Source organism: Triplophysa dalaica, chromosome 12, assembly GCF_015846415.1.
Source record: "Triplophysa dalaica isolate WHDGS20190420 chromosome 12, ASM1584641v1, whole genome shotgun sequence".
Lineage (NCBI taxonomy): Eukaryota > Metazoa > Chordata > Actinopteri > Cypriniformes > Nemacheilidae > Triplophysa > Triplophysa dalaica.
Genome location: NC_079553.1, coordinates 11,322,095 through 11,340,631, shown reverse-complemented (window position 1 = coordinate 11,340,631; position 18,537 = coordinate 11,322,095). Strand labels below are relative to the sequence as shown.

The 18,537-nt window shown below is 37.9% G+C and overlaps 1 protein-coding gene across 1 annotated transcript in view; it reads right to left on the bottom strand.

Moving 5' to 3' along the window:
• osbpl3b (oxysterol binding protein-like 3b) overlaps positions 1–17,165 on the bottom strand; it is a 46,950-nt gene extending 29,785 nt beyond the window's left edge. The window contains 1 exon segment of the mRNA XM_056762881.1: positions 16,872–17,165. The gene's annotated coding sequence lies outside the window, so the exon portion shown is untranslated.
• Positions 17,166–18,537: the final 1,372 nt, after the last annotated feature.

Below are 18,537 nucleotides of genomic sequence, written 5' to 3'. Positions count from 1 at the left end.
AGAATTTTTGAGTGGGATATCCCTGTAAAAAACTTTTCCTCTTTCTAGTCATCTCTGAAACATAAAATTGCAGGTTACCTTACATGCTTATTACATGGGTTGAATTTAAATGATGTCAACGTGCAAAATCATACCAGACTGCTCAACTTAGAAACTACAACATGCTCAACAAGAGAGCTGCTGCCTCGATGTGATCTGACACACTTTTACTCTTTTGGTCGTAACATCTTAGTGACGGCAATATGACAGGCTCAAAGCTCAATGCTGTTCATATCATATAGCAGTTCCAATTGTGACACTTGTCAAAATAGCAAACACTTATTTGGTAAAATTATGGCAAAATCATTCTCAAATTTTGATGTCCTGCGACAGAATGAGAGCAACGCTGCCTTACATTGTGATATGTTCATTATCAGCTTGACTCTGATGAAAGGATCTGATTGATGATATGTGAATCTCAGTTCGTAGGGTCATAAAAGAAACGGGCTGGAAAAAGTGGGTCATATCTCTGAATCACCACTTTCCAACCCCCTGACAGAAAGGCTGAATGAAAGATTCATTACAGTCCTGGGTATTCAGGACCTCTCACACACCAATTAAAACAGAAATGCCAGAGAAATACACAGACTCTTTATTTCAAAATAAGACTCTTTATATTATCTCTCCAAAAAGTACTGCATCTAAAAACTACTATATGTTGTTGCCGCTGAAACGTCTATAATGTAGATTTTTTCTTTTTTAGGCAAAGGGCATAATTTATTAAAAAGGAAAGTTGAGCATCACCAGAAATGATTAAAACAGCAGATTTATTTTAAGGGGCCATTTACACGAGACTGTTTTCAACCTAATACGCAAAAAATGTATGCGTCTTGGCCGTTCGTTTAGACGGAAACAGCGTTTTGGGGGACTTAAAACGCAACTTTTGAACTTTTTTTAAATTCCCCAAAATACATGTAACAATTTTACTGTTGTATCTTCAAAGTGTGACTATGGACTTGTTTTATTTGCAGCATTTGATGTCTAAACAAATGACAGAGCATTTTAAATGCATATAAGAACAATATTTTTGTTTGAAATTAAGGAGAAATATTGTTAGTATTTCACAGAATAAAACAAAAATAATAAAACTCAAATCTCAATATTTTGTCTACGGCTGTGTATATGTACATATATTATTTATACTGTGTATATAGCCATAATCATATATTGTGATCTTTTAGTAACCATCTGCTTTGGACTTTGCTGCTTTAAGCAATTGGAAGCTCATTCTAAATTAAGATTATGGTTGAATAAAAATATCTTATTGTGTGCTGACCTAATTCTACGGTACGTTTTGCCTTCTCACAGATTTGCTCTAAATGGCGTCTGTTTATTTCTAATATTTGTTAATATATTAAACATGTAAAAAATGTACAGTTATTAAAGCATAAATATTTGGTGTGAGAACATTGATTCAGTAATGCAAAGAAATTACAAAAACTTTTGATGCAGCTCTGACTCCAACCGTCTTACAAACATATTTGTTTCTTACTTTGTCTCTATCAAGGAGACCAAGTGCGAAAGTGAAAACTATAGAGAATAAAAAGACTTAAGATTCTGCACAGAACCAGCATAGTTGGAAGAAACGCTATTACATCTGCACAGACAGAAACGTGATGTAATACCTGGTCAGGTGAGATAGGATGACTGGCAGCTCTTTCTGCGTCTGTGCCCCTGTAATTAAATCTCTCTGTCACAGGGTGCAGACTATTGTGTGTTTCTTTTGAAAGTGAGCACGGCACAGACAATGCCAGAAATAACTACCACACAAAACCCCGATGGAACTGAGACAACGGTAGTACATGCAGGCCGCTGGTGGCGGGTGAGGTGCAAGAATGTTACTGAAGATGAAAGGATGATATCAGGGGGTCTCTGTTAATGTATGTTAAATACTGTTAATATTGAAGATGCTAGAGACCAGAATGGACAAAGAGAGTAGCCGTGGAATTGGAATGCGGTTTACTCGCCTCAAGACTAAACAACTGCAATCTTATCTTTTCGGAACCCCTGTACCAGGATTGGCCTTGGCCGAGGCCGATACTGGAGAAACAACCCTGAAGGGCAATGTGGCGAGACGCTCTTGCGTTCCCTCCCCCATCATACACACACACACAGACTCTGACCAATTCCAAACCTCCGTAGCTTTGACCCGCCAGCTTGGCAAGCGGGTCTGTGTTAAGCGCCGTAATGGCTGCAGGACCGGATGGCTGCTCGCCGGAGCTGGATTATCTTACCCTGTTGCAAGTCTTGTCTATGGTGTATTATGTGTATCTGTTTTTCTCTCCACTTCCCTCATGTTTGCTGTATTCTTCTTCTTAAATCCATTTCGTTACACTGTACTTGTTATATGTGTAATGACAATAAATTGAATCCAATCCAATCCAATCCAAAACACAGACGCGCACGCAGATTTTCACACCCACACACGCATATACGCTGTGATATTGTGAAATAATCATATGCTACGTTACTTTATTCTAATGCTTTTAGGGTATATAATTAAAGTAAAGAACACTTCATTACTGCGATTGCAAGAAGTGGTTTTGGTCACAGACAGAGGCGTAAATGAGGCAGAGTGATCGCATGGGCAGATCATCATTAATCCGCAGGCTATCATAAGCAAGTATGATAATGAGGAGGATTTGGCAGCAAGCTGGAGTGATTGTAAGCATTACGGTTGAGATGGAGCTTGATCAACGAGGTATATACTTCACAGAGGTAATGAGATGATGGATTAGCAAGATATAGCATATATTTAAGGGTTGGAATGAGCTATATCAAGTTTCTTCTACTAAACGCTAGGTGAGGGTATCTTCACAACTTCCGCTTGTAGTAAAGTCCCTCTAAAGCTGCAACCCATAATCCGTTTTTTGGTTGTAAATGGAGAAGTACATGAAACATCAGTGTTAAACGTTCTCTTATTGCCTTACCACGCTTCACAGCGGTAAGTTTATTATAATGAAGGTGTCTTCAACGTTTTCTGGGGTAAGGACCACTTAGATGAGGGATGTATGGAGCAGGGACCCCCTTACTGAATGTGTAAACGGAGCTATTTAATTAGAAACAACCCTTGATTTCACAGCAATATTATGTTTAGACATTACATAAGCACTATTATGCATGTTATAGTTGCACATGCATACTTTTCTGTGTATTATGTTTACATTTACATTTAGGCATTTGGCAGACGCTCTTATCCAAAGCGACTTACATTGCTTTATCCTATACATTTTACATAGGTATTTGCAATCCCCTGGGATCGAACCCACAACCATGCGTTGTTAACGCAATGCACTTACCACTGAGCTACAGGAAAGCATTAACAATTTTTGTTATTAATTATTTAGATTGTTTGCTTATTTTAAGGGGTTTGCAGCATCATACATTTTCATTTTACTTAGAGATGGATGGTTAAACATTTACTTGTCCTGAACCTTAGCTTTTATTAAGGCTTCAACGAGATGACTGATCCTGGTTAATGGCACAAAGATGTTGGAGTGGAGGAAGAGGCTGTCTCTGATGCGAAAGAAATCAGTTCAGATTTTATGCGTTCTGTTGTAAAAGCAGGCCGTTTTATCAAGTGTAATTTTTTTCCGCTTCTCTCTGTGTTGCAGAACACACCGCTATTTTTATAATACTAAGCTCTGTTGTCTTTCTCGTGGATCAGCATTGTCGCGGCTGTTAAGGGCCGTTCACATTATAACGATAAATATAAAGATAATTGTTACTATAACTATATTTGCGTAGGGCTGCGCGATAAATCGAAAAGAAACCGCAAGTGATTTAGCTGTTGGATGCCATGTTTTATGCGCAGTTTGTCAGTGAAATACTGTTAATTGCAGCTGCATCTGAATGCCAGAGGGCGCTCTCGCACAGAAACTCAAATAATCCATAGGAAGAAGTACCACGTGTATAAGCAGGAAATGCCGTTTTCCTATCTGCATCTGACATCTTTCTATCACTGTTTATCAAGTTTTTTCTTTCGCTTCTGGTGCCTGAATGGATATTTTCGTCCGCACGCAGGTTAAAAAATTGCAATACGTGGGAGCTTCAATGTCGAAGCTTAAAGTCTCCTTGAACCAGAAGTTGCAATTGACTTTACTTCCGTATTCTAACAAACATCCGAGTGAAAAGGAATTTCAGTAGGAGTATAGTAGTGACTGTGGCTTGCGTTTTTCACTGCGATCTTTGATTGAATGTGTAAAAACAGCTGTTGCATTGATTTTAGTTAACAGATGCTCCAGCCAAGCCATCTCATTTATGTCATTTGAGATGAATACTCATTTCATCACAGAAGTACATTTTCAGATTTTAACTGAAGATTATGAGGATATATGAATTTTAAAAAGAGAATGACCCACACTGATGAGCTATTTAAAATAAATGCTGCTATATTTCATGAAAAACTAGGAATTGTAATTTCACTGGGACTTTAAAACATATTAAAAACATCACATAGACATATAATTAACATCAAAAACATTTTAAAAAATTCACCACAATATCTCAAGTCTTGGCATATATACAAAGGTTTGTAAACAAATCAGGCATGCGCATTCCCCTTGAGGGAGGACCTGTGGGAAAGCAAGCATGTAAGAGCTTGGATTTATGACATAGGCCTTTATTTCCCACAGGAGATGCTGTTTAAATTAAGTAAATTTAGTAGTGTTAATAATTGTGGCTTATAACACAACGGGTGCTATTTGGAGACCTCAAGGATAATTGTATTTTACTAAAAAATCTTAACCGTACGAACACTTAACCGTATCCTCACGCAAGTTGTGATTCACCATTTTGAGAGAAAATGCAGATCTCAAAATATTGCTGTCTGTGAAAAACACAGAATCACAAAAATAATTATTGTTTTCATTCTCAACATCTTTCCTGCAAACTCCCCTGTCTGCCATCGGCTGAGCCAAGGTTAGTGTTTCAGGCTTCCTGGAATGCTCGATAACACAGAGAAATGTTTAGATAGTGCCACACAGTGATAGTTTACACTTTACAAACAAAATCACATGAGAAATGACTTCGACTGCAACTGTCCCTCCATGTTAAAATGGGATCAGAAAATCTGAAACAATTTCGCCCTTGGCACAAGATTTCAATTCATTACAGCTATGGTATAAATAATTTATTAAATCTAACAGGAAACATCTCTATGCAAACTCAACACTTGGGCCCCCTTCAGCACAAAGATGTTGGTGAGAGATATCAGGTCCATTTCTCTTGAGTCTGTGAGATCTAGACTCAAGACGACGTGGAAGTATGCAGGGTCTTCAAATTACTAACTTCAATCTGTGCTATGGGGCTACAAGTATGAATGCCAAAATTGAATATGAATGCAATAGAGCATTGGTTCTCAAACTGGGGCCCCAAGATGGATCCAGGGGGGCCACAGATTTTGTGCCATTTTATGAAATATATACATTTATCATAGATTTATGCAATCAAACATCAGAAAAAATAAGACCAGCAACCAAAAGAATTCATGTTCCAAACATTATATTGCTGAATATATTTTTGGTTTAATCAAAATTTTAAGTATTCACAAAGCAATGCATACTACGTAAAGAGGGCGTTATAAGGGAAAAGTTTGAGGACCACAATAGAGTTCTGCAGAAATTTGTTGTTGTAACAACCTGTAAGTTAGCATTGCACTTGCGAATCGTGCGAAATCGAGTTGAAAAATGTGAACTTTGGTGAAAATTCGCGCCACGTTAACCAATCAGGAGCTTGTTGTAGTAGTGGCGTGATTATGATGTAGCGAGCGGAGGCAGAAATCCGAAACAACAATGGATGACAAAATCATCGTCACTGTATGTGGATACCCGGAGCTGTACAATACATCTTCTTACTTTTATCAAACAGGAATAACAAGGATCTTGCTTGGAAGAAAGTAAGTGAGGAGGTTGGACAATATGGTAAGTCTTAACAAAATCGATGTCAGCCATTTGCAACGAGACTGGAGCCGCCTGGCAGAAGCCCCTTGTAAGATGCGAATTTGCGTCTGTTGTGAAGTGAATTTCACACGCAAATGAAGCAAATTTCACGTGCGAATGAAGTGAGTAAACTCAAAATGTTCAAGCGTCCAACTATGTGCGAATAGCGAATTGTTAGCAACCACCAAAGCTTTAAAAATCAAGACTGGGTAACAACTGGTGTGTTTTATGCCATAGATTAAAATGTGAAAATATTTAGAGGTTTGTTAATCACAAACCTTATTTTAGGCATTGAACCAAAAACATAACTTTGGCTGATTGAACCGGAAGTGCTAAAATACTACCTCGGAACAAACGTAGTTAAACCATGATTACAGTAGTAAAGCCATGGTTTTGCCAGTAATCAATACACAAAAAACATGGTTACTACACTTTTACCACAAATCAAAAACATGGTTTCTTTTCGTAAGGGTTGAATCTTTCGTAAGGTGACTCTAGTTTATTTTTGCAGATTTTAACTGATGCTTGAATTTTGATGCGTTTCCTTAATCAAGGGGGACAAAACTAGCTTTTTTATTTCGGATGTGTTCCACGTGACAACGCCAGACAGATTACACCCACATCCATGCAAGCAGGCAACTGGGTTTTTGAAATCTTGAGTTCCCTTTCTGTCCGTCTCTCGACGTTGTGACTTGAGAACCTATCATCTCAGATTATACTTTGAAAAGAAATTTGCCGAATGGACGCTAATTCATTCAACTTTTTGAACATGCGAGGCTTATGCTGAGCGATCTTCGATTCTTCCTACTGGATCTATGACGCAGAGCAGCGGAACTTGTCCTGGCACTTTGCGACTTCCCCCGGCCATTTCAGTAGCTGGTCAGAGGTGTCTTCAAAGAGCAAATTCTCCTACAGCGTGCACATGTCGCTAGGCATGTCTCACCGCTGTAGTCTTGGGTGCGATCGCCTAATCCTCGAGCCAGACAGGCAACCCAATGGTTATGCAGGACCCTAGGTTTCCCTCAGGGAACTGAGGTTACATCCATAACTAAGAAGTTTATTTTTGACATTTCTATTATCAGAATACCTAGCCTTGAAGTTGAATAGATAAGACAGCTAAAAGATTAAGAGATGGTTTAAATAAAAAAGAAGAACACAAACTGATGATTGTAGATATCATAAAATAAATGTACAACAAAATGTTAGGCAATGAGACAAACGAGTATGAGGTCAACAGTCCAGTCCCAGCAGGCATCACAGTCCTTATTTACAATATGCCTCTGGTCATATACATCAAGTAATATTACACTGGCTGACTTCAAAAAGACCTTGTTTTGAACCAGGCACTGTTTTTTTGGAGAGAGGATCATTCACGACTCCATAATGTAACACTATTACAGTAAGAGTATCTGATTGGGCACAGGCATAGAAAGAATTCAACACAGGAAGAGATTGAAACAAGAAATTGAGAGAGAAAGTAAGAGTGCCACAAAATTGCTAGCCGTGAGCTATGCAGTTTTTATGGCAAATCTATACAGCTCATTGTCATTTAATGTGTTGCAAATAGATTAAGTCAGGATATCCCTATTTGCTCTCTATTGAGAAAGCCCTGCACAAATAGGCTAATACAAAGTATGTGTGAAATTCCACCTCTGCTCTGCAGACTCGAGTCAAGCCCGGGTGCAAAGCATTAATTTAATCTGTCAGTGGGCCTGAATTATGCATCAGAAACCAAAGATACTCAAAAACTCAAAGTGGTGCACAGCAGACACATTCCTCTCTATACTGTTGGGACGATGGAGCTTTGATTGATGCTGTTATTGGGCGAGGCTTCGGAGGTAGGAATGACTCATTGTGTTGTGCGAGAAACACGCGTGCTTCTTGATGATCTGGAAGTGCTACAGAGATCTGATGTTTAACTCTGTTTCTATGGGATTTTTCACACAATACTTTAATGAGCCCCAAAGGATAAACTCATAGCATAAAAGAAACTTGTCAAATCTGGGCTATATGATAAAGTATTTGGAAGTCTTGATACTTGACTATGTAAATTGTGTTCGTCGCAGATTTTGGGGCACGTTTGTGATGTTACCTGATTTGCAAAATTAGTGAATCAGGTCAATCCAACACAAACGGCAGGTGCAAATAAAGATCAAAGTATGTGCAAATAAAAGATAAAGATCAATGTGCAGCGAATTTGTTTCATTTACAGAATACAATTTAGCAATAGAGACAGAGCGCATTTAAGCCACACCCACACCTGGTGGAAAACAATCCAACCGTTTACATTGACTTTCTGGGAAGCTGCCTCCTTGTCATTTCTGACTTATAACAAAAACAGAACAATCACTAAAAGTTGCTGTGTGACAAGGTGGACAGTGGACCACCAGAAGTGAACGCGCAGTTTCTGCCAATCTCATATTACTCTTGATAGGGCTGTCAGGATTATTAAATAATTCTATAGAGATATGCAATAATAATTGCACATCTCTATAGAAGACACAAGGGGGAGCATTTTGTGTATATATTGTAACTAAAGTATAGTAATACTGGTCAAATGTACAACCACAATAACCTGCAGTACAATTTTATATTATTAAATTATCAAATCTCAGTTTGAAAGCAGGTCTACCAAAATTTCATTAACAAAGAAGTGAAATTTTATTGTAATCTTGCAAGTGAGAAAAAAGGCTAGAAGCTTTTCTATGACTGATAGCATTTTAATGATGGCTTCATTTCACCCCTGATCAATTTAGTCAATTTACAAGTACTTGGCGGTTGTATTATAAACATAAAAGCCAATTTATATTGAGAACAATGTTGTCATTTCAAAGCCAAATAAAAAATTTATGAGAATTAAATGTCAAAACCCTAAAACAGACAATTAATTGTCATAATCGTCAAAGCCCCAAAACAGACAATTAATCCTTATAATCGCAAAGATTTATTAGAGAATTAATCGTCAGCCAAATTTCATAATCATGACAGCCTTCTTGAATACCTATAGAGTAGTATTGCATACTTTGTATCTTGGAAGAGTATTTAGTTTGATCACATTTATTAAAGATAGATACAGCTGTACGATTATTTCTCAAAACAAACTGGGGGTGTGCGAAGGGAGGAACTAAATCAAAAGGACACAATGCATCATAACATAATCCCTCCATAACTGTAATGATTCAATATAAAATTGTGTTGTTTACATCATGCACGTTCGTGCGATTGCCAGAAAAACACGGACATATGATTTAGTTTCACTAACCGCATGCGGTTCATGTCCGTCATCTTTTAGCGCTAAGACTGCTACATCTATTAGTTTCAAACTATCTGCAAATCCATCGTTATAGTTCCACCATTTATATAACATCCATAACTGAAATGACTTGAACAAACAAACACACCTTAACTTCTCTCACTATCGCAAGATTAACAAGCTTCAGCTCCAGGCAAACAGCACAGCCAATCTTAATGTTAAGCAGGTATTCCTATTGCTTGTTGGTTGATGCGGGGGGGGGCTATTTCTTTCTCCTTGCTGTGATTTCCGGGAGAATGGACTAATAAGGGACTAAGAAAAGTTGTTACGCAATGGTTTTTTATGTTCGAAAAAGAAAAAACTAACCTTGGGGGTGTGTATCGAGCACAGAAATACTACTTAATACATCCAACTCGTTTTTTGACACTTCAGCTTACTGCCCAACAGAGTATATTCAGCTTGAGTTGAACTGCTCTTACTCATCTTTGTTTCTGTCTGCATTCAAATACACATTCAAATATGCAGGTAAATGCAAATTTGCCCCCAAAAAGAAAAAAGTACTTTGGTTTTGTGTCTGTGTCCTGCACGCTAGACTATGAACCACCAAGAACTAAACTGTCTTTCTTTCATGAGTCTGCGCAGATGTGATCTTATCCTCATGAGATACTGCAGAGCTCCATTTGAGAGTCTGCCAAACCCGTGGTGCTACAGCCTCCAACAGTCATTGCCAGGCAAACTGAGAGTGCTCAGATTTACATATACACTGGCATTAGTCTTGGCTCAATACAAAATATGGAGAAATAGCTCTCCGGTGAACCATGAAAATGATTGGTCTAGTTTTCAGGCAGTGGGCACGCCTGGTAAAAGATTTTGGTAAAGTGGCTGATCCCGTGAGATTTGTGGTAAACCTTTTAAAGGAACGAAAAGTGAAAAATGCCAAGCACTGGAACATTTTACATCGATCAAACCCTTCACGTACTTGACCTTCAATTAGATATTTTCAAGACATCCTGATTCTGACAACAGGTGGGAAGATCCCTTATTAACAGAGTGAGATGCATTGTGTGGGATGTTTACTGTTTTTCGACAGAACCATGAACACTCCTTCCTGTGTATTAACCACTTCCGACCCCCTCCTCGCTATGGCTCCTCCCCTCCTTGTGAATCTCTCAAAGTAGATTCAGACTGAAAACCACATACTCACCCCATGCCCTACCTCATCCTTCTTCTGTGATCCTCCCAGTCACCAAACCAACCGTTGACAGACAGCAAACTGCTGCTTCCATGAGATCTTAAACCAACGTCGATCTCAAGAGACCAGATCTCCAGAGATGATCTTGCTGGGAAGCCAAACATATGTCTGAAACAAAGCTGAATGAGCAGCAGAAATCCTACTTGAAAATAAACAAAAACAGTTCGGTTCAGTCCCAGTGGAGCCCAGCAAGAAAATTCGGCTCATACAGAGAAGTCCCCTTTTGTCAGAGGGCCTGACCCAATAAAACTACTGCCTTGCAGAAATACTTTTTCACTGCGCATTTCAAAACAATAAAGATGTGTGAATCTGAACACCAAAGGCACTACCAATTAGGACGTAGGTCTGGGTATTATCACATTGCGATAACACATTTCCTCACGAGCGAGGCAATGACAGCGAGCCAAACTTTGACGATTTATTTTTTTGTGTAGGCGTTTTTGTTTAAGAATATTGGAGTCTGCTTATCTTACACATGAAGTACATGTAGTGTATAAAGCAATAACAAAGGCAGCCCTACCAATACCAAAACAAAGCAAGGACGTTGAAAAGTGATGGCAAAATCGTACTTGTCTTTTAGTGGTGCCCAGAAGCATTTCCATCTCTATCGAGCATGTCCAACAAGCGCTTAAAAACAGTGTCTCATGTTCCATATTTCACCAGTAGAGAGTGAATTAGCCATTAATGAGCCCCAGAGAAGAGATATGCGCCCCGACAAATACAGTAACAGGCCAAACTTGAACGTCCTAAATCTGGTAATAGCTCCATATCACGAGTTATCTCAAGCACTCAGGGAGATGGCAGAATATCCAGTTCCACTTTGCTATTGCACTTATAAACTGCAGTGCTTCCACTGTGAGTAAGAGTAACCAAGGCATTGAAGAAGTGAACACGTCTTTTCAGCGCACAAGCTTAAGCCAGATAACAAACTGAATTGAATAAAGCTTCACTTTAGACAGAAGTACTGTATAGAAGAATAGCCCCACATTTCCAAAGCAAAGTGAGTTTAATGAGAGTCTGCTCATATCACACAGGAACCCTGGATTCTTATCACCCCACCAGAGGCCTCTTTCACAGGCTGCTATAATGCAGATGTGCTTTGATGTGTTTCTATTTGAGTCTAAGGACTTTTTTAGACCACAGCTATTATGACCTTCAGTAACACGTATTTTAAAAGGTAAAGACAGCGGGGGACCAGCGGAGAGACCGGCTGAAGCTTTTGTTATGTTTAATATTTATGAGGCTGAGGAGCCAATTAAAAATGACCTCCAATCTTTTTCTCAACAAACTGGACTGAAATGAAAAATCTGTCATGAACTACTCACCCTCAAACATGTATAATTGTTTTGTTTGGTTAAAAACAAATTAAGATATTTGAAAGATTATTAAAAACTGATATTTCTGGGGCACCTACAATTTGGCAGCTATTTTATATTTTAGTCTTAGTTTTAGTCCCACGACAAATATACTTAAGTTTTATCTCATTTAGTCATCCGTCCTGTTTTTGTTTAGTCGACTAAATGTCTTTGCATTTTCGTCTTGTTTAAGTCTATACAAACTTTCACATTTTCGTTATGGTGTATAATGGTTAAAATGATAAAAATAGTTAATAGTTGCTAAAAATCATAATCACAGTTATTGTTGTCTTTGAGAAATTTGATTTTATATTTCATTATAAGTATGTCTTTTACCAATGAGCACAAATCAATAGAATGTCAAATCATGTGCATTGTTTATACAGCTTCATGTAGATTCACCTTAGAAGTATTTACACTGAGGTTTGATAAGTGCATACTGTAGGTCTTTATTCAGTAACCACAATCGCTAACATACAATATAGTGGAGATCAACGCAGTTTGAGCAGCTCATGAGAGAACACAGAATACAAAGATAAACGATAGTATACCAGAGGCTTGCACAAAAATCTGTAATGTTTATGTTCTATTTTTCCACAAAGACTAAAAATGTTTTTTGGGTAAGTTTTAATTTATAACTTCATTTTAGTCTCATCATTTTTGTCAACAATATTGCATGCTGATATAGTCTTAGTAGTCTTATATTGGCCTCAAGTTTTGTTTCTTTATCGTATTGTCTTCGTCCTGGGAAAATAGTCGTTGACGAATATTTTTCGTCATTATTTTCATTAACGAAATAACACCAAAACAATAACTACCATAGTAAAAGAATTAAGATGTTTTCGTTCTGTTGAACACAAAATAAAATACTTTGAAGACCATAGGTAAACAAACAGTTCTGGGGCACATTCAACAACCATTTTAATGGTAGTCAATGGTGTCCCAGAAATCTCAGTTGCTAACAATCTTCTAATTATCTTTTTTGTGTTTAACAAAACAAAAGATTTATACAGGGGAAAACTGAAGGGGGAGTAATTCTATTCAATTTTCATGTTTGGGTAAACCATCCCTTTAAATGGGTCAGATGCCGCGAATACATATTTTTCGGTGTCTTTGGTGTGTTGCCCATGCATGTATAAGACTCGAAAAATTTGCATTGGTTAACTGGCCAATCATAGCACACCTCGCTTTTCAGAGCGATGAGTTGTATCATTGTATGATTGGCAGGTCTCGAATGAGCTTTACTTAATCAAACTTTGGTTCATGTTAAACTGATTGAATATGACAGCTGGTCAGCCTACATCTATTAATTGAATGGGGTTTTCATATGATGTCTCCTTTAAAGAACTAAAATCATAGAAGATTTGTGGAAATGTAGTTAAAATGATAAAGTACTTCATAACGTTTAATCAGGACTGCACATAGCACAAGTGCTACAGAGGTTTAAAGTTTTGTAGCACAGACCAAATAGTTTTAGCAGAAGTATAAAATGTGCAGTTCATCACAGGTAAATGACAAAGGACATTCATTTTACCTATAGATGGATAAATTAGTGCCACATAAGTTTTTTCGTAGCACATGCAACATAAATGTCACACTATACAGATCTGCATTTAGTGGCTTGTAATTTTTCATTAAGATGTTACATTTCGTTTAATGTGATTCTGCAATGTGGTTTGTTTCGTATTAGATGTTCTCTGCGGTCTCAACTGTGTTCAGGAAGTGAGTTGCAGATTTGGAAGGAGATTGTATGTATTTAGATAGACACACACATTAGCAGGTAGACTTTTGAGAGCAGATGTTGGAACTCAAGCACACTGACAGGTGCTGCCTCCGTCTACCTCTCTCATCATAAAATATGTGATTTCTAAACCCAAACAGGTGAGGTTACAGCTAGGTGGAAAGGCACAGTTCTCTCAAACAAGGGTGTGGTTTCACCGTATTCATATGCTGTTTATTCAGAGCTTTAGAAAGCATTCATCTCTGTTGTGCCATAACATGATATCTTTAATATTATGTTTAAGTGTTTACTTAATGACATGGTCTCATTATGGCATGTCATAATGTCTGCATTGTAGACAGCTGATGTCAATTCTTCAGCTCCACTTTCCAATAGTGTCATCAGTTATATTCCATTACTGCCTTTCATGTGCTGTAGAAAGGAGGTAATTTCCAGGATTTAATGCATCTTTATCCTCTTTGTTGAGGACTTGTCCACTTTGCAGCCTCTTCCAACTAGGGATGCACAATAAATTATCGGCCATAATAGAATAAAATTTAGGCCGATATATTATTGCAAATAAATCATAAATAATTTCCAAGAGTCCAAACTAGGAAGAGAGAGGAGTGGATTTATTTTATTTTTAGTGGAAATCCCTCAGAAACCATAAGTAAAAACCTGCTTGTTTGCGCAAATCACTTCAATGCTTTTTCAACCTGGGACAGTACAAACAGGATAAGCTTTGAAGTTTTTCCTCAAGAGGGATCGACTGCCGATGTGAGTAATATTTATCAACAGTCTGAATTGACGTATATGTACCGTATATATAGGAGGATAACGTTAGCATTTGATAGCGAAGGGAGCTAAGTCAGTCACGGGCCAAATAGAACATTTAAAGCCTGTGTTAAACTTACTGTTTATAAAAGCAGATGGACACTGGGAGTTTAGCTGTATGAATGTTAATAAATGCATTAATATGTTTAGCTGCAATCCGTGGATTTTAGGCAAGCATACACGCACAACGTGAGCGCTGTTTGCTTTGACGGATTTTTTAGTCTCCGGATGAATGATTTGAGATGTTTAAAACAAAACTAACCACAGAGGAGTTCAGGAAACATAATTTATCTAAGTCATCGCAGTACAACAAGTGTGTTGTGTTGAGACGCAGGATGGAAGGGGGGTGGGGTTCGTAGTAACTTATTATCATTTAAAGAGACATGCACCAAACGGGTTGCTGTGAGCAGAGCTGTTTTTGACGAGGCAAGAAGGGTTTTGTTGACAGAGCCATTGAGTGTTTTTAAGCTAAATATGTTCCAGACATTTCATGAAGAGCCTAATAAATCATGCCAACTTCTTGAAAGTGGTCGTCTGCGGAGACCTTTAAATCCTTCATAGGAGAACAGAGCATAACACAAATGTACAATCCTCAACAGAGAGATCAATCACATTTGTAACCGTTCAATGCTTATAGTTACAACTAATCTAAAAGTATACAGGATTTTTATCAAACAATGTCTAATATACTAACAGCTGCTAACCTGAGAGCTCGGTTGCACAGTGAGATTGCAAGAAGCTGCAGGAAGCACATAAAGAATTGAAGAAAGTGCACCGTAATGGCACCATAATACAATATTTATGGAAAAGGAAATTACAGCCTCTTATGCACCCTTTAGGTTTCCCCACACTGGGATATATATATAGCACAGGAATTGAATGGAACTTTTTATGGGAAAGGGCTGAAGAAAACACCTCATCCTATAAACACAACTGCCACGCAACTAGTAAACTGCAAAAAACACTGTAAAGTGTAAACTGTAGAATTTTGTGAGGATTCAGAAATGTAATGTAATGTACAGTTCTGGTTGCATGTGACTGTTCTGTGATATGACTGTCAGTCATTCAAGTTATGATGACCCTGCTGTTCTTGAAGACATCTGCTAACTGTCAGATCCATGTACACTCTGGACTCTTAAAAGGAAATCCTTTTCACACTTCACTGCAAAAAACAGAGTAATTCAAGCTTCGCCTAACACAACATGACACCCTCTGGCCTGTTACATTCAATAGTGTTTTGAAACACTGACACCAGCTGAGAATTTACAAACACAATCACTCTGAATCAGCATAATCTGTGTTGTATAAATAAATAAAAAATCATTACGCATTGAATATCACATACTGCCACACTATTTCAGAAAGGCATGAAATGACCTTCATGTTCAGCAGTTCTGTTATCAGATTCAGAACTACACTGTACTGTATCTTATCATGTCTGGAGCACTGTATTTCACAGAGTATTGTTTATAGAAAGTGACAGTGAGATAGAGAGAGAGATAGAGAGAGGATTCATCCTCCATATAGCTCCTACACTCAATGAGTGGTTAAGGAGATAATATTCAGACCACCCCCAATATAACAATACTACAGTAAAAATATATAACATTGGCAGATCGCTGTTAGAATACTGTTAGAGAAATTACATTATATTTACATAAATGCATTTGGCAGATGCATTTATCCAAAGTGACCCACAATAGATTCAAGACAGACTTCATAAGAATATGGTATTTTAATATGGGAATGTAATGCTCTAAAAAGTGAGCTATAGTATGACAATAAATTAAACATTGTAGTGTCACTGTGTCACTGACACAGTTCTGGACTTGACTAGATCTGTACATTTTTAGAAATCACATTTCACAATCTGTTACCATGGTGACAGGGAAACGACAAAAGAATATGGATACAGTGCATGTTGTCACATTCCGATTATGTTTAGCTCACGTTGTCAGACCTTATCACCTTTATCATCTTAACTACAAAGTTTATATCTACTTCGAAGTGTATAAATAGCCCTAGAACGTCTCATACATGTACGATGCTCTTGCGATTAGTGTGCTTGTTACATACAAACATTCCTGATACATTTTGAAGTGCAATTCCTACAGAAACTTGAATGAGTTAAAATAGCATAATGGGTTCAAAATAATATAATAAATACGCTCCATAACTGCAATTCCGTTACAATGTGGCCAAAGTGAAGACATCTTTGAGGACTTCTCATTTTTATTTTATTTTTGGCTAAGATCACATGCGTTGTATACGCCTCCAGGCAACATAGTTTCCTAAATCCGCTCCTGATTTTATAGCTCTTAGTCTCGACTTGATAGTTATATTACTACCTATCGTGCATGGGCATGTTTTAAGATTGCAAGGCATGCATGACCAATACAATAGTCAAAATCATAAGAAAAATCGCTGTGCAGTAAATGACAGTGTTACAATAGTTAATCTGTCAAGTTTTTAAACTTACCTTTAAAACTTGCTGTAATCGACACTTCCGGGGCGCAAACTTTAAAACTGAGAAATAAATCCCCGGGGCATCTTGTCGACAACAGACCGTACTGACCGAAGAATGACAACAAATAAAGTAGATTTGTACCTAATTTTGAGAGTTAACAGAATGTTAACATAACAGAACTTATCAACCAAACAACATCTCGCTTTACAATTAAATATCGAAACAAGCAGCACAGAAATAAAACGATTAAATTGGTGACGCGTTTAAGAGCTGAATCACAAAAGCATTAGAGGATGCGCAGCCTTCTCCTCCCTCACTCTACAAAACGGTACAACTGATGGGCGCGTGGGTTCCGCGAGCGTAGAACGGACGCAACTGAAAGTGATCTCAACCAATCAGCGGGGGAATTACCAGCTTCGTCATTTCTTTAGGGCGGGGCCATGCAGGGTTTCAAGCACATTTTCCGTGACGTTTCCAGCGAGTTTTAGCTCTAAACTAGCACAACTAGCTTAATCATTTGAAGTGAAAGACTTTTAAAATATTATCATGACGGCCCAATAAATCATAGTGCAGGTGTCTCGACTTTATTCAACTTCTATCAGAGTATTTTTCTATACTGCTGTGCCTTTTGACATCTCCAAATGGACCATATTTACAAACGTGTCTCTAAATGAACTGCAGTGGTAAACATTACATGCAAAAACAAACTGTTATTATGATTAAATATTAAGTTAATATATTCCCTTCATTATTCGTAGTGGCAACTTCCACTCAGGCACAAAAATGATGGTCAGGTTGTCACCATGACAACACCAATTAGATGTGCACAAACCTTAAACTGTGAGATAATTAAACCTAACAATTGGACATTCAAGAGTGCTCAGAGGCAATAAAACCAATTTAGTTTGATGACAGAAACATGAGTAACAACAAACAGAAGGCTGCATTGCTGTGTCTTTATCACTGTGGATGTGAAAATCGAAACAGCTATGGCTATGGTTAGTGATAGTCGGACATATTGTGTATTATGGGGATGTGTTCGCCAAGCAGTGCATATTTTTAGCACATTCCAGGGGTATCACATACAGGGATTGCTTGTGTGTGGACACAGAATTCATTCATATGAAGTGGGATGGTGCATGACTGTACTGGAGATTGTGTGGGCTGTCACCACATAGTAGATGCAAGCAATCGTGGATGTCCTCTTAAGTTGTTCACAGCTTACGTCCAAACACATGATTCACATTTTTGGTCAATATAAACCGTAAAGGCTGTATATTCACAAATGTATATTTAGAGCACATTGGATGCCACTAGGTTTCAAGTTTCAATATTGTTAGATTTAATTTCCGCATAAATGAATACAAGCCTGCAAACAGAATTGTGAAGTTGTTAAGCACACTGAATACATTCCTGGCTAGATAGTTGGAGGAAGTGTTTCCCTCTGGATATATGGGGGGATTCTTTCTATGCTAAACATTCTTTGTCTTATCTGCTGTACCTTATTTGGTCATTCTGTGAACCCCTGGACATTTGAAAGCACCCAGAGGTCTTTTGGTACCTATAAAAAGGCTTGTAGATTCTAAAATAAATGAGTTCAAAAGCTGGATGCCTTTGCGTCTAGTTCTTGTGCTCCCAGATCTGCAGAAGAATTCTCTCACAACATCCAACCTATTTC